The sequence below is a fragment of the Pongo pygmaeus genome, chromosome 20 (assembly GCF_028885625.2).
Source record: "Pongo pygmaeus isolate AG05252 chromosome 20, NHGRI_mPonPyg2-v2.0_pri, whole genome shotgun sequence".
Classification (NCBI taxonomy): domain Eukaryota; kingdom Metazoa; phylum Chordata; class Mammalia; order Primates; family Hominidae; genus Pongo; species Pongo pygmaeus.
Window position 1 is genome coordinate 41,507,090 of NC_072393.2, and position 12,065 is coordinate 41,519,154.

Sequence of the window (12,065 nt, forward strand, 5' to 3'; positions counted from 1 at the left end):
AATCTGTGCTGTAAATATTGTAGTCATAGGTGGCTACTGAGCATACGAAATGTGGCTAGTATGGCTGAGAAACTAAACTTTTTATTTTATTTTAATTAATCTAAATTTAAACTTAATTAGCTCTAGAATCTAGAGGCAGATAATGCTGGAGATGACATCAGGGGTTAGAAAATGAAGGTGTATAGGCCAGGTGTGGTGGCTCATGCCTGTCATCCCAGCACTTTGGGAGGCCGAGGTGGGCCGATCACCTGAGGTCAGGAGTTTGAGACCAGCCTGACCAACATGGTGAAACCCCGTCTCTACTAAAAATACAAAAATTAGCCAGGCATGGTGGTGCATGCCGGTGTCCAGCTACTCGGGAGGCTGAGGCGAGAGAACTGCTTGAACCTGGGAGGAGGAGGTTGCAGTGAGCCAAGATCGCACCACTCCACTCCAGCCTGGGCCACAGAGCGAGATTCTGTCTCAAAAAAAAAAAAAAAAAGAAAAAAGGAAAGAAAATGAAGATGTATGAATGAAAAAACTATGAGGGCAAGGACCAGTGGGTCTGATCATCACTCTAACCATCATTCTTGCCACAGTGTCTGGAGGACATAGGTGACCAATAAATACAGGCTGATGCATAAAAGTTAGGTTCTTTGGGAAGCTGAGGTATGTCGATCGCTTAAGCCCAGGAATTTGAAACCACCCTGGGTAACATAGTGAGCCCTCATCTCTATTTTTTTAAAAAAGGTAGGTTTTCAGCCGGGCACGGTGCCCATGCCTGTAATCCCAGCACTTTGGGAGGCTGAGGCAGGTGGATCACCTGAAATCAGGAGTTTGAGACCAGCCTGGCCAACATGGTGAAACCGCGTCTCTACTAAAAATACAAAAATTAGCTGGCATGGTGGTGGGCACTTGTAATCCCAGCTACTCGGGAGGCTGAGGCAGGGAGAATTGCTTGAACTCAGGAGGCAGAGGTTGCAGTGAGCCGAGATCACGCCATTGCACTCCAGCCTGGGGAACAGAGTGAGCCTCTTTCTCCAAAACGAAAAAGAAAGAAAAAGTAGGTTTTCACTTATTAATGAAATGGAAGGCAACCTAAGAATTTAAAGACAGCAATGACAGGACAAATATGGCCAGGTTATTTTGGAGAGGTGTAACCTTGGAGTCAGAAAGATTGACTGAGAGGTACTTGTACTTTTTCAGGCAAACAAAGAGGGCCTGACCCAGGACACTGGCAGCAGAAAAGAGGAGGAGGGAGATGAATTCAAAATGTAGATGAGATTAAATCAACAGTCTCTGGCATCTGATAGATATGGAGGCAGAGAAAAGGAAGTCAGAATTCTTTCATATTTACTGGGCTTCTATGTCAACTGGCACTGTTCTAGGAACGAGGAAAGAAAATAATTCAAGTCCCTATCCCAGTTGATCTCACATTCTGGTTTTTTTTTTTTTTTTTGAGATAAAATCTTGCTCTGTCACCCAGGCTGGAGTGCACTGACGGGCTCTCGGCTCACTGCAACCTCCACCTCCTGGGTTCAAGCAATTATTTTGCCTCAGCCTCCCAAGTAGCTGGAATTACAAGCATGCACCATCATGCTCTGCTAATTTTTGTAACTTTTGTAGAGACGGGGTCTTGTCATGTTGGCCAGGCTGGTCTTCAACTCCTGCCTCAAGTGATCTGCCCACTTCAGCCTCCCAAAGTGCTGGGATTACAGGTGTGGGCCATTGTGCCTGGCTGGATCTCACATCCTATGGGAAGAGACAACCAACAAACACTGACATACGGAGATAGATGGGATTGAGGGCTGGGCACAGTAGCTCACTCCTGTCATCTCAGCACTTTGAGGGACCAAGGCAGGAGGATAATTTGAGGCCAGGAGCTCAAGACCAGCCTGGGCAGCAAAGTAAGACCCCCATCTCTACAAAAAATTTGAAGAAAAAAAAAAAGAAAAAAGATGAGATGTGAGTATTCAGGGTGGTATGGCCATAGACATGATATTGATGTTCCTAATTATATGTCAGGTGGGGCCGGGCACAGTGGCTCATGCCTGTGATCCCAGCACTTTGGGAGGGTGAGGCACATGGATCACTTGAGGTCAGAAGTTCTAGACCAGCCTGGCCAACATGGTGAAATGCCGTCTCTACTAAAAATACAAAAAATTAGCTGGGTGTGGTGGCGCACGCCTGTAATCCCAGCTACTCAGGAGGCTGAGGTGAGAGAATCACTTGAACGCAGGAGGAAGAGGTTGTAGTGAGCTGATATTGTGCCACTGCACTCCAGCCTGGGCAACGGAGTGAGACTCTGTCACAAACAACAACAACAACAACATACGTATATATATATGTCAGGTGGCAAATGTCCTACAGATAAAAACAAAGAAGATTAAGGGGAGAGGGAGTTTTGGAGGAAGAGAGGGTGGTCTGAGAAGGTGACAGGTAAGCACAGCCTGAATGGATGAGTGAGAAATGCAGATATCTGGGGAAGTGCATGCCTCGCACCACGAGCAGCAATTGCAAGGGTCTGAAGGCAGGAGCAGGCTTTCCTCGATCAACAAGAGGAAGGAGACAAGGGCAGCTGGGATGGAACGTGCGAGAGGAAGAGGGTCAGAGAGAGAGCTAGAAGCCAGATCACAAGGAGCTTGTAAGCCACTGTAAGAACTTTGGATTTTATTCTTGAGGAAAACAGGAAGGTACGAAACTTTTAAAGCCAAGGAATGGCATAATCTGATTTATATTTAAAAGGGGCGGGGCACAGTGGCTCACGCCTGTAATCCTGGCACTTTGGAAGGTCAAGTTGGGCGGATCACCTGAGGCCAGGAGTTAGAGACCCTAACAACAGAAGCCCTGTTTCTACTAAAAATACAAAAGTTAGCTGGGTATGGTGGTGAGCACCTGTAATCCTAGTTACTCGGGAGGCTGAGGCATGAGAATTGTTTGAAGCCAGGAGGCAGAGGCTGCGGTGAGCCAAGATCGTGCCACTGACGCCAGCCTGGGTGACAGAGAGAGACTCCATCTCAAACAAAAAAATAATAAATAAAATAAAATAAATAAATTTTCAGAAAAATAGCAATATTTTTTGATAAATGTGCAAAGGGTATATACATGGGAAATTCGCTAAATAATAAAGTGGCCCACCAACTTATCAAACATTCTTAAACCTCCTTAGTAATGAAGGGGATGAATGTTAAAAGCAATAAGGAAATACTATTTTATAGTTATCAATTTGGCAAAGATTTAAAAGATGGATGATATTCCACACTAGCATGATGCGAGGAAATGGACACAGGCGGTAAGCTATAGATGGTGTCAACTTCCAACAAGGCAACATTAGCAGAAATTAAACCACACATGCCCCTGATCAAGCAATTCCAAGTCTGAAACCCTATCCAAAAAAAAAATTTTTTTTTTTTTTGAGACAGAGTCTCTCTCTCTCCCTCACGCTGGAGTGCAGTGGCGCCATCTCGGCTCACTGCAAGCTCCGCCTCCCTGGTTCACGCCATTCTTCTGCCTCAGCCTCCTGAGTAGCTGGGACTACAGGCGCCTGCCACCACGCTTGGCTAATTTTTTGTATTTTTAGTAGAGACAGGGTTTCACCGTGTTAGCCAGGATGGTCTTGATCTCCTGACCTCGTGATCTGCCCGCCTCAGCCTCCCAAAGTGCTGGGATTACAGGCGTGAGCCACCGCACCCTGGCCAACCCTATCCAAAATATTAACGTGTGTGGAGTATATGATGGAGACACAGTTGGCAAAGGAACGGTGAATTTAAAGAAAACTTCAATATCTAGGAAAGAAGATTAAATAAATAAGTAAACTATAGTGTATCCATATAGTGGAAACACTTTCACCATAAACAAAATGATACATATCTTTATTTGTTGACGTAATGATGTAAAATAAATAACATTAGGTGAAAAATGTAGGTTACAAAACAGCAAGTGTAGTGTAATCCTATTCTTACGGGAAAAATATACATATGTACACATGTATGCTTGTGTATATGCAGCATAGAACATAGACTAAAAAGGATTTTCAATTAAATTTTATATTTGTCTCTAGGTTATATAGTTATGGGGGATCTTTGTTTTTTTCTGTATTTTCAAGGTTTTCCCTAAAGCGCATGCGCACACGTGTGTGTGTGTGTGTGTGTGTGTGTGTGTGTGTGTGTGTGTGTGTGTGTTTGAGACCGGGTCTCACTTTGGTGGGGTGCAGTGGTGTGATCTCGGTTCACTGCAACCTCCACCTCCCAGGTTCAAGCAATTCTCCTGCCTCAGCCTCCAGAGTAGCTGGGATTACAGGTGCGCACCACCATGCCTGACTAATTTTTGTAGTTTTAGTGGAGGTGGGGTTTCACCATATTGGCCAGGCTGGTCTCGTGGACCAAGGTAGACTCAAGTCATCACCCGCCTCTGCCTCCCAAAGTGTTAGGATTACAAGTGTGAGCCACTGTACCCGACAAGCATATATTCTATAACAATAAGTAATACAATTAATCCTCCTCAACAGGGGGGTTGGATTATAAAAGGAGCTATGAATGGAGTGATTCATGAATGGCAGTGAGGTGCCTTTGGGAACCTGCATACTGAAGGGGAGCTTGATTTTCTCTGTGCTAAAGCCTTTGGGGGCGTGTCCTGGCTCACGCAGAGGAGGTGACCTTTCATCTGAAAGGCTTCCAGCTTCCTCAGTCCCCTCGCTCACTTGTGCACGGGCTCCTTGTCAACCCTCTTTCCACAGTCCAGGGATGTCCTCCTTGCTCCAAAAAGAAATCACATCTAATTTACAGAAGCAACTTCCTACATATAGAAAAAGAAATGGGTCGGCCGGGCGCAGTGGCTCACGCCTGTAATCCCAGCACTATGGGAAGCCAAAGTGGGCGGATCATGAGGTCAAGAGATTGAGACCACCCTGGCCAACACGGTGAAACCCGGTTTCTACTAAAAATACAAAAATTAGCCAGGTGCAGTGGTTCATGCCTGTAGTCCCAGCTATCCGGGAGGCTGAGGCAGGAGAATTGCTTGAACCCGGGAGGCGGGGGTTGCAGTGAGCTGAGATCGCACCACTGCACTCCAGCCTGTCGCAAGACTCCGCCTCAAAAAAACCAAACAAACAACAACAAAAAGAAAAGAAAAGAAATGGGTCTTAGCCAGTGTGGAAGACATTACTAATGTTTCACCATTATCCAGTTTTGGGCACACAGAAAATGACATTTTTCAGCCCCTTGCACTTAGGTAGGGCCATGCACTGCTCTAGCCAATGAAATTTCAGCTGAGGTGATAAGTGTCACTTCAGTTAGAGACAGAAACCAGAAAGACTGCACAATCCTCCAATTTTTCTCTTCACACACGCGGTGACCATCTGTTTTTCAAATGATGCAGCTAAGGGTGGCGGGCCTTCTTTGGTGTGGAACCCTGTCTCTGCTGATCCACACCGGGCATGTACATGAGCAGAAATAAAACGTTACTCTGTAAGCCACTGAGATTCAGGGGTTGTTTGCCACCACAGCATAACTTAGCCTGTCCTAACCAGTACACAAATTAGGCTATACTTTGACTAGATAAAAATTCAGACTCAGATGCTTGGTCAATATGAGAAAGAGCAATTTTTAAAAAGAGGAAGCTTCAGAAATAAGAGCAGAGCTGTCCAATTCCAGCTCTATATGTCTCAAAGGGATTTTTCACAAACCCATAATGTGAAACAAAATGTGAATTATGAGTTACAGGACAATTTTTTTTTTTTTTTTGGCGGGGCGGGGACAGGATCTCACTCTCATCCAGGCTGGAGGGCAGTGGCGCAATCACAGCTTCTGCCTCCTGGGCCAAGGTGATTCTCCCACTTCAGCCTCCCAAGTAGCTGAGACCACAGGCACGCCACTATACCTGGCTAATTTTTAAATTTTTTGTAAAGACAGGGTCTCAATATGTTGCCCAGTCTGGTCTTGAACTCCTGGCCTTAAGTGATCCTCCCACTTCAGCCTCCTAAAATGCTGGGGTGAGCCACTGTGCCCAGCCTACAAGTTGATTCTGACCCAGCAAAACCATGCTGTTTTAGAGCTCTAACATCAAAACTTTGTACAAATCCTTCTGGAAAGTTGAGCCATCTCTACACCACCTAGTAAAACTTGAAGCTACGTGACTAAATGTTCCCTGTCTCTGCAATTCACAGACATCCTTTATGGCCCGGGATCCCACATCACAAGGGCCTGGGCTCAGGGGCTGGGAGAAGTTGGCCAAGTTATGGGAGCTAGACAGGTACAGGAATCTCCATCTTAACCTTAGTAATCTCTTCCTGAAAAAACAACCACTCTGAGTAAAAACTCTAGCAAAAGCCTTTGTCCCAATGTTTTTATTTTTTATTTTTTTGAAATAGGGTTTCATTCTGTCACTCAGGCTGGAGTGCAGTGGCATGATCACAGCTCATTGCAACCTTGACCTCCCAGACTCAAGAGATTCTCCTACCTCAGCCTCCTAAATAGCTGGGACTACAGGTGTGCATCACTGCATCTGACTAGTTTTTAATTTTTTGTAGAGGTGGGGTTTCGTCATATTGCCCAGGCTGGTCTCAAACTCCTGGGCTCAAACAATTCTCCCACCTCGACCTCCCAAAGTGCTGGGATTACAGGCGTAAGTCACTGCACCCTAAAATGGTAAATTCTTTCTTATGTTTATTTAACCATAAAACCAAGAAAGTAACATTATTGGTTACTGAAATAGGTTAAGTGGGAACTGGGTAGAAAGAACAAAGAACGGGGGCCGGGCGCAGTGGCTCACACCTACAATCCCAGCACTTTGGGAGGCCGAGGCGGGCGGCAACTTGGTGAAAGCCCATTTCTACAAAAACACAAAAATTAGCTGGGCATGATGGAGGATGCCTGTAATCCCAGCTACTCGGGAGGCTGAGGTGGGAAAATTGCTTGAACCCAAGAGGTGGAGGTTGCTGTGAGCCGAGATTGCGCCATTGCACTCTAGCCTGGGTGACACAGCAGGACTCCGTCTCAATAAAAACAACAACAACAAAAAAAAACAATGGGCAATGGGATTGGGAGAGAAGAAATGATGGAGGAGTGCCTCAGTAAATCCTTTTGTCTGATTCTGACTTTTAAAACAATGTGATTGTTTCACATACTCAGAAAAATCATTAAATTCAACCAGGTTGTGAGGGGAACCCAAAATAAAATATAAACAGTGATAAATGAACCATCTATATTACACATAAATATTATGAATACAAAGGGTTTAGGGAAGAAAGTAGTTTTAGAAAACTGTATTTTCACTATATACTGTAAGACTAAAGACAAAAAGAACTGTATGGTACGTGGAAGTCAGCAATTCTTAAATTACTTTTTACACAGGACTGAGCAAATATATTTATATATATTAATATATATATAATGGCTAATAAATAAATCACATTATGGTTAACGTGAGCCACATTTTTCAATGTCAAAGAAAGGAGTTACAAAAAGGGAAATGGAGGCAAGACATGGTGGTTCACATCTATAATCCCAGAACTTTGGGATGCTAGGGAAGGAGTATCACTTGAGGCCAAGAGCTTGAGACCAGCTTGGGAAAATAGTGAGACCCTTGTCTCTACAAAAAATCTTAAAATTATATTTAAAAAAAGGGAAATGGAGGTCAGGGTGGTGGCTTATGCCCGTAATCACAGCACTTTGGGAGGTGGAGGCAGGAGGATCACCTGACGTCAGGAGTTTGAGACCAGCCTGACTACCATGGCAAAAACCCGTCTTTACTAAAAATACAAAAAAAATTAGCTGGGCGAGGTGGTGGGCACCTGTAATCCTAGCTACTCGGGAGGCTGAGGCAGGAGAATTGCTTGAACCCGGGAGGTGGAGGTTGCAGTGAGCCGAGATGGCACCATTGCACTCCAGCCTGGGGAAGTAAAATTCTGTCTCAGAAAAAAAACAAAACAAAACAAAACAAAAAACCGGAAATGGAGAGAAGGCTAGAATGAACCCTGTGGTGTTGCACTGAAATTGGAGATACTATATGAACTCATGAATTATTTGTATATACATACATATAAACATATTTCATAGCTGAGAGAACCTAGAAGCAATGACATCTCAGAAGCAATGAAGATACCTAACCTTGGTTTCAAAAAATCATTTTTTTTTTTTCCTGAGACAGGGTCTTGTTTCATCACCCAGGCTGGAATGCAGTGGTGTAATCTTGGCTTGCTGCAACCTCCGCCTCCCGGGCTCAAGCAATCCTCCCGCCTCAACCTCCCGAGTAGTTGGGACTACAGGTACTCGCCACCACACCTGGCTGAAAAAAATCATTTTCTAATAAAAGGAACCAATGGTCCCTGGGAAATCTGTAGATTCCAGGACTGGGGCAGGGAAAGTACCATATCAATGTGGAACACCTTGCAGTGCCAGAAAATAAATAATAAAAATAGTAAATAAAGAGGCTACATTGAAAGGACACAGAAATTGACTTGAAGGGGCTCCCAGTGGCCAAATGTGTGATAACTTGAGCAAAAAAAAAATGATAGCAATGAATATATAACCTATAGAATAAAAGAAATTATAACCTATAGAAGAAATTCCAGTCTATACTTATAGAAATAATTTAGTAAATAAATAAATGGGAAAGAAGAAAAATATCTTTCTAACAGTAAGATTCTAATTAATAAGGCCAGGCGAGGTGGCTCACGCCTGTAATCCCAGCATTTTTGGAGGCCAAGGTGGGCAGATCACCTGAGGTCAGGAGTTCGAGACCAGCCTGGCCAACATGGTGAAATCCCATCTCTACTAAAAATACAATTATTAGCCAGGCGTGGTGGTGTGTGCCTGTAATCCCAGAAACTTGGGAGGCTGAGGCAGGAGAATCGCTTGAATCCAGGAGGCAGAGGCTGCAGTGAGCCGAGATCATGCCACTGCATTCCCAGCCTGGGCAACAAGAGCCAAACTCCAACTCACACACACACACACACACAATTCTAATTAATACACATAGAAGTGGCCGGGCGCGGTGGCTCACGCCTGTAATCCCAGCACTTTGGGAGGCCGAGGTGGGTGGATCACGAGGTCAGGAGATCGAGACCATCCTGGCTAACACGGTGAAACCCCATCTCTACTAAAAATACAAAAAATTAGCCAGGCGCGATGGCGGGCACCTGTAGTCCCAACTACTCGGGAGGCTGAGGCAGGAGAATCGCATGAACCAGGGAGGCGGAGCTTGCAGTGAGCCGAGATCGCGCCACCGCACTCCAGCCTGGGTGACTCCATCTCAAAAAAAACAAAAAAAAAAAAAAAGAAGAAGAAAAAAATAAACATAGAAGTGATGATGGAAACAAACCCCAAAACCCCACCATTTGACAAATAGCTGGTAACAACTTTTTCAGGCAAGCGTCATCAATGGATAAGACTAATAGATGAAAGTAGGATAAGAAAAGGGATATTCACATAGGCTTAAAGTATTTCTTCACAAGACATGTATCAATTATAATGGGCAAAACAGTGACTTTGCAGCAGAGAAATCTGGCAATCACTGTCTTAACCAAGCGGTTAAAATTAATACCACTCATAGTGTAACAAATTGACCTCGTGGGTCCCTGGCATGATGCGCTGAGAAGGGTATGTCACTTTTGGAGTATTCTTGCTCCAAAGGCAGAATCTGAATTTAATCAACAGGAAATATCATACAATCCCAAAGAGAGGAACATTCTACACTGCAGACTCTACAAAACAAATGGCCAACATGGTGAAACCCTGTCTTTACTAAAAATACAAAAAATTGGCTAGGCGTGTCAAAGGAGTTACAAAAAGGAAAATGGAGACCAGACATGGTGGTTCACATCTCTAATCCCAGCACTTTGGGATGCTGAGGGAGGAGGATCACTTGAGGCCAGGAGTTCGAGACCAGTCTGGCCAACATGGTGAAACACCCCCTTCCCCAGTCTCTACTAAAATTACAAAAAATCAGCTGGGTGTGATGGCATGTGTCTGTAATCTCACTTCTCAGGAGGCTGAGGCAGGAGAATCGCTTGAGCCCGCAAGGTGGAGGTTGCAGTGAGCTGAGATCACAGCACTGCACTCCAGCCTGGGTGACAGAGCGGGACTCTGTCTCAAAAAAAAAAAAAAGAGAGTAAATGGGAATTCTATTTTTGTAACATTTTAAAGTCTTAAATTAATTCAAAATGAAAAGTAAAGAAAAAAATTTAAAAGAACATGAAGTATGCAGGGAGGATACAGGCCTTCCAGTCCATCTCCAAGGCATCCAGTAAATTACTCCTGTGGCAAATACTGGAGAGCAGGTTACTTTGGTAGGGGTGAGGGTGGTGGTGGGGTGGTGGTGGGGTGGTTCTGAAGTTTCAGAAGGAAAGAAAAGCATGTCCTGAAAAACAAGGATTTCAGGGATATAAGAATAAAACCTGATGTACTTGAACTTGGCACCTTTCTTGGAGAAGGGTTAAGAGCAAGGAATCATGAACAACCAGGTCATTTTTGAACCACCATCCCCCTTCCCTACCATACAGGGGAGTGTGGTCAGAGAAGACCAGGCATCTGCCTAAATCCAGTGTCACTCAGAAAGGCTGAGGTCACTATTGTCCAGGGCCAGAATCTGTCCTAACTTCAAAGGTTCTGCATGGGTCAAGCACTAGAGTCACTGGCACACTTGGTGCTGCGCATACAGTCAGTGTCACACAAACATAAACACACATCCACTCTTTTATTTTTTTGAGACAGGGTCTCGCTCTGTCACCTAGGCTGGAATGCAGTGGCTCAAACACGGCTCACTGCAGCCTTGACCTCTCAAGCTCGAGAGCCTCCCACCTCAGCTTCCCGGGTAGCTGGGACCACAGGTGCAGGCCACCACATTCAGATAATTTTTAATTTTTTGTTTGTTTTTGAGACGAAGTCTCGCTCTTGTCCCTCAGGCTGGAGTGCGATGGCACGATCTCAGCTCACTGCAACCTCTGCCTCCTGGGTTCAAGCGATTCTCCTGCCTCAGCCCCCCGAGCAGCTGGGATTACAGGCACCTGCCACCATGCCCAGCTAATTTTTGTATTTTTAGTAGAGACAGGGTTTTATCATGTTGGCCAGGCTGGTCTAGAACTCCTGACCTCAGGTGATCCACCCGCCTCGGCCTCCCAAAGTGCTGGGATTACAGGTGTGAGCCACCGTGCCAGCCATTAATTTTTTTTTTTTTGTACGGGCCAGGCTGGTCTCGAACTCCTGGGCTCAAGTGATCCTCCCACCTCGGCCTCCCAAAGGGCTGATGTGAGCCACCACACCCGGCCCTACATCCACTCTTGAGACACAGGACACAATCACAGACACCTCTATACCTTTCCAGTCACAATACCTTTCCAGTCACATCACACACCCGCTAAGACACACTCAGTCACACAATCTACTCTCCACTGTGATACAGTTACTCCCGTATAGTCACAAGCCCCACACATCAACACCCACAAATGCCTCATATAGTCACAGTCACACACCCACTCAGGGGACACACGCCATCACTGGTACTTTACGGCACCCAGTCACAACTGAACTTTCACTGTGGACATACACACAGTCACACTCACACAAGCAACCCACACAAGCAGTGGCACCCCACTCCCGCATACACAGCACCACACACATACACACAAACACACACACCAAGGGACACAGGAATATACAAGCGGCGTCACCACACGGTCACAGGCACAGGCAATTGCACACGGCCACAGTGTCACGCAACCAAAACCACGCACCCACCTTGGAGACACGAATCACAACCGCACACCCGCAGTGGTCACACAGTCACAACTGTACTCACACCCCAGGAACAGGGCGAACAGGCCACATATACAACGGGGACACACGCAGTATCACCCCCGGTCCCAAGGACCCTGCACCCCGATACTCTCTATCACACATGGTTAGACAAAAACCACCAGACAGACACCCTGGAGACAGGCGGTTACACGTGCACAGTTGCAGACACCCACACCCAGCCACACAGCCACAAAGACACATTCAGAACCGCGCATCCGCAGCCAGCTCCCGCCTGCGCGCACAGATCCGAGGATCCGGACACGCCCCAGCCCCGCCCAGGACTCCCAGACCCCT

General features: G+C 45.7%; 1 protein-coding gene across 3 annotated transcripts in view; it reads right to left on the reverse strand.

The window, feature by feature from the left end:
• The window catches only part of ZNF565 (zinc finger protein 565), a 37,375-nt gene that overhangs the window by 24,819 nt on the left and 491 nt on the right, over positions 1-12,065 (reverse strand). The window contains exons 1-2 of one of the 3 annotated variants that reach the window (XM_054462323.2): positions 10,471-11,028; positions 8,085-8,262 (exon numbers count right to left, since the gene is read on the reverse strand). The exons of the other annotated variants lie outside the window; for them this stretch is intronic. The gene's annotated coding sequence lies outside the window, so the exon portion shown is untranslated. Of the gene's footprint in view, positions 1-8,084; positions 8,263-10,470; positions 11,029-12,065 lie in introns of those variants that run through there. 3 annotated transcript variants of the gene reach the window in all.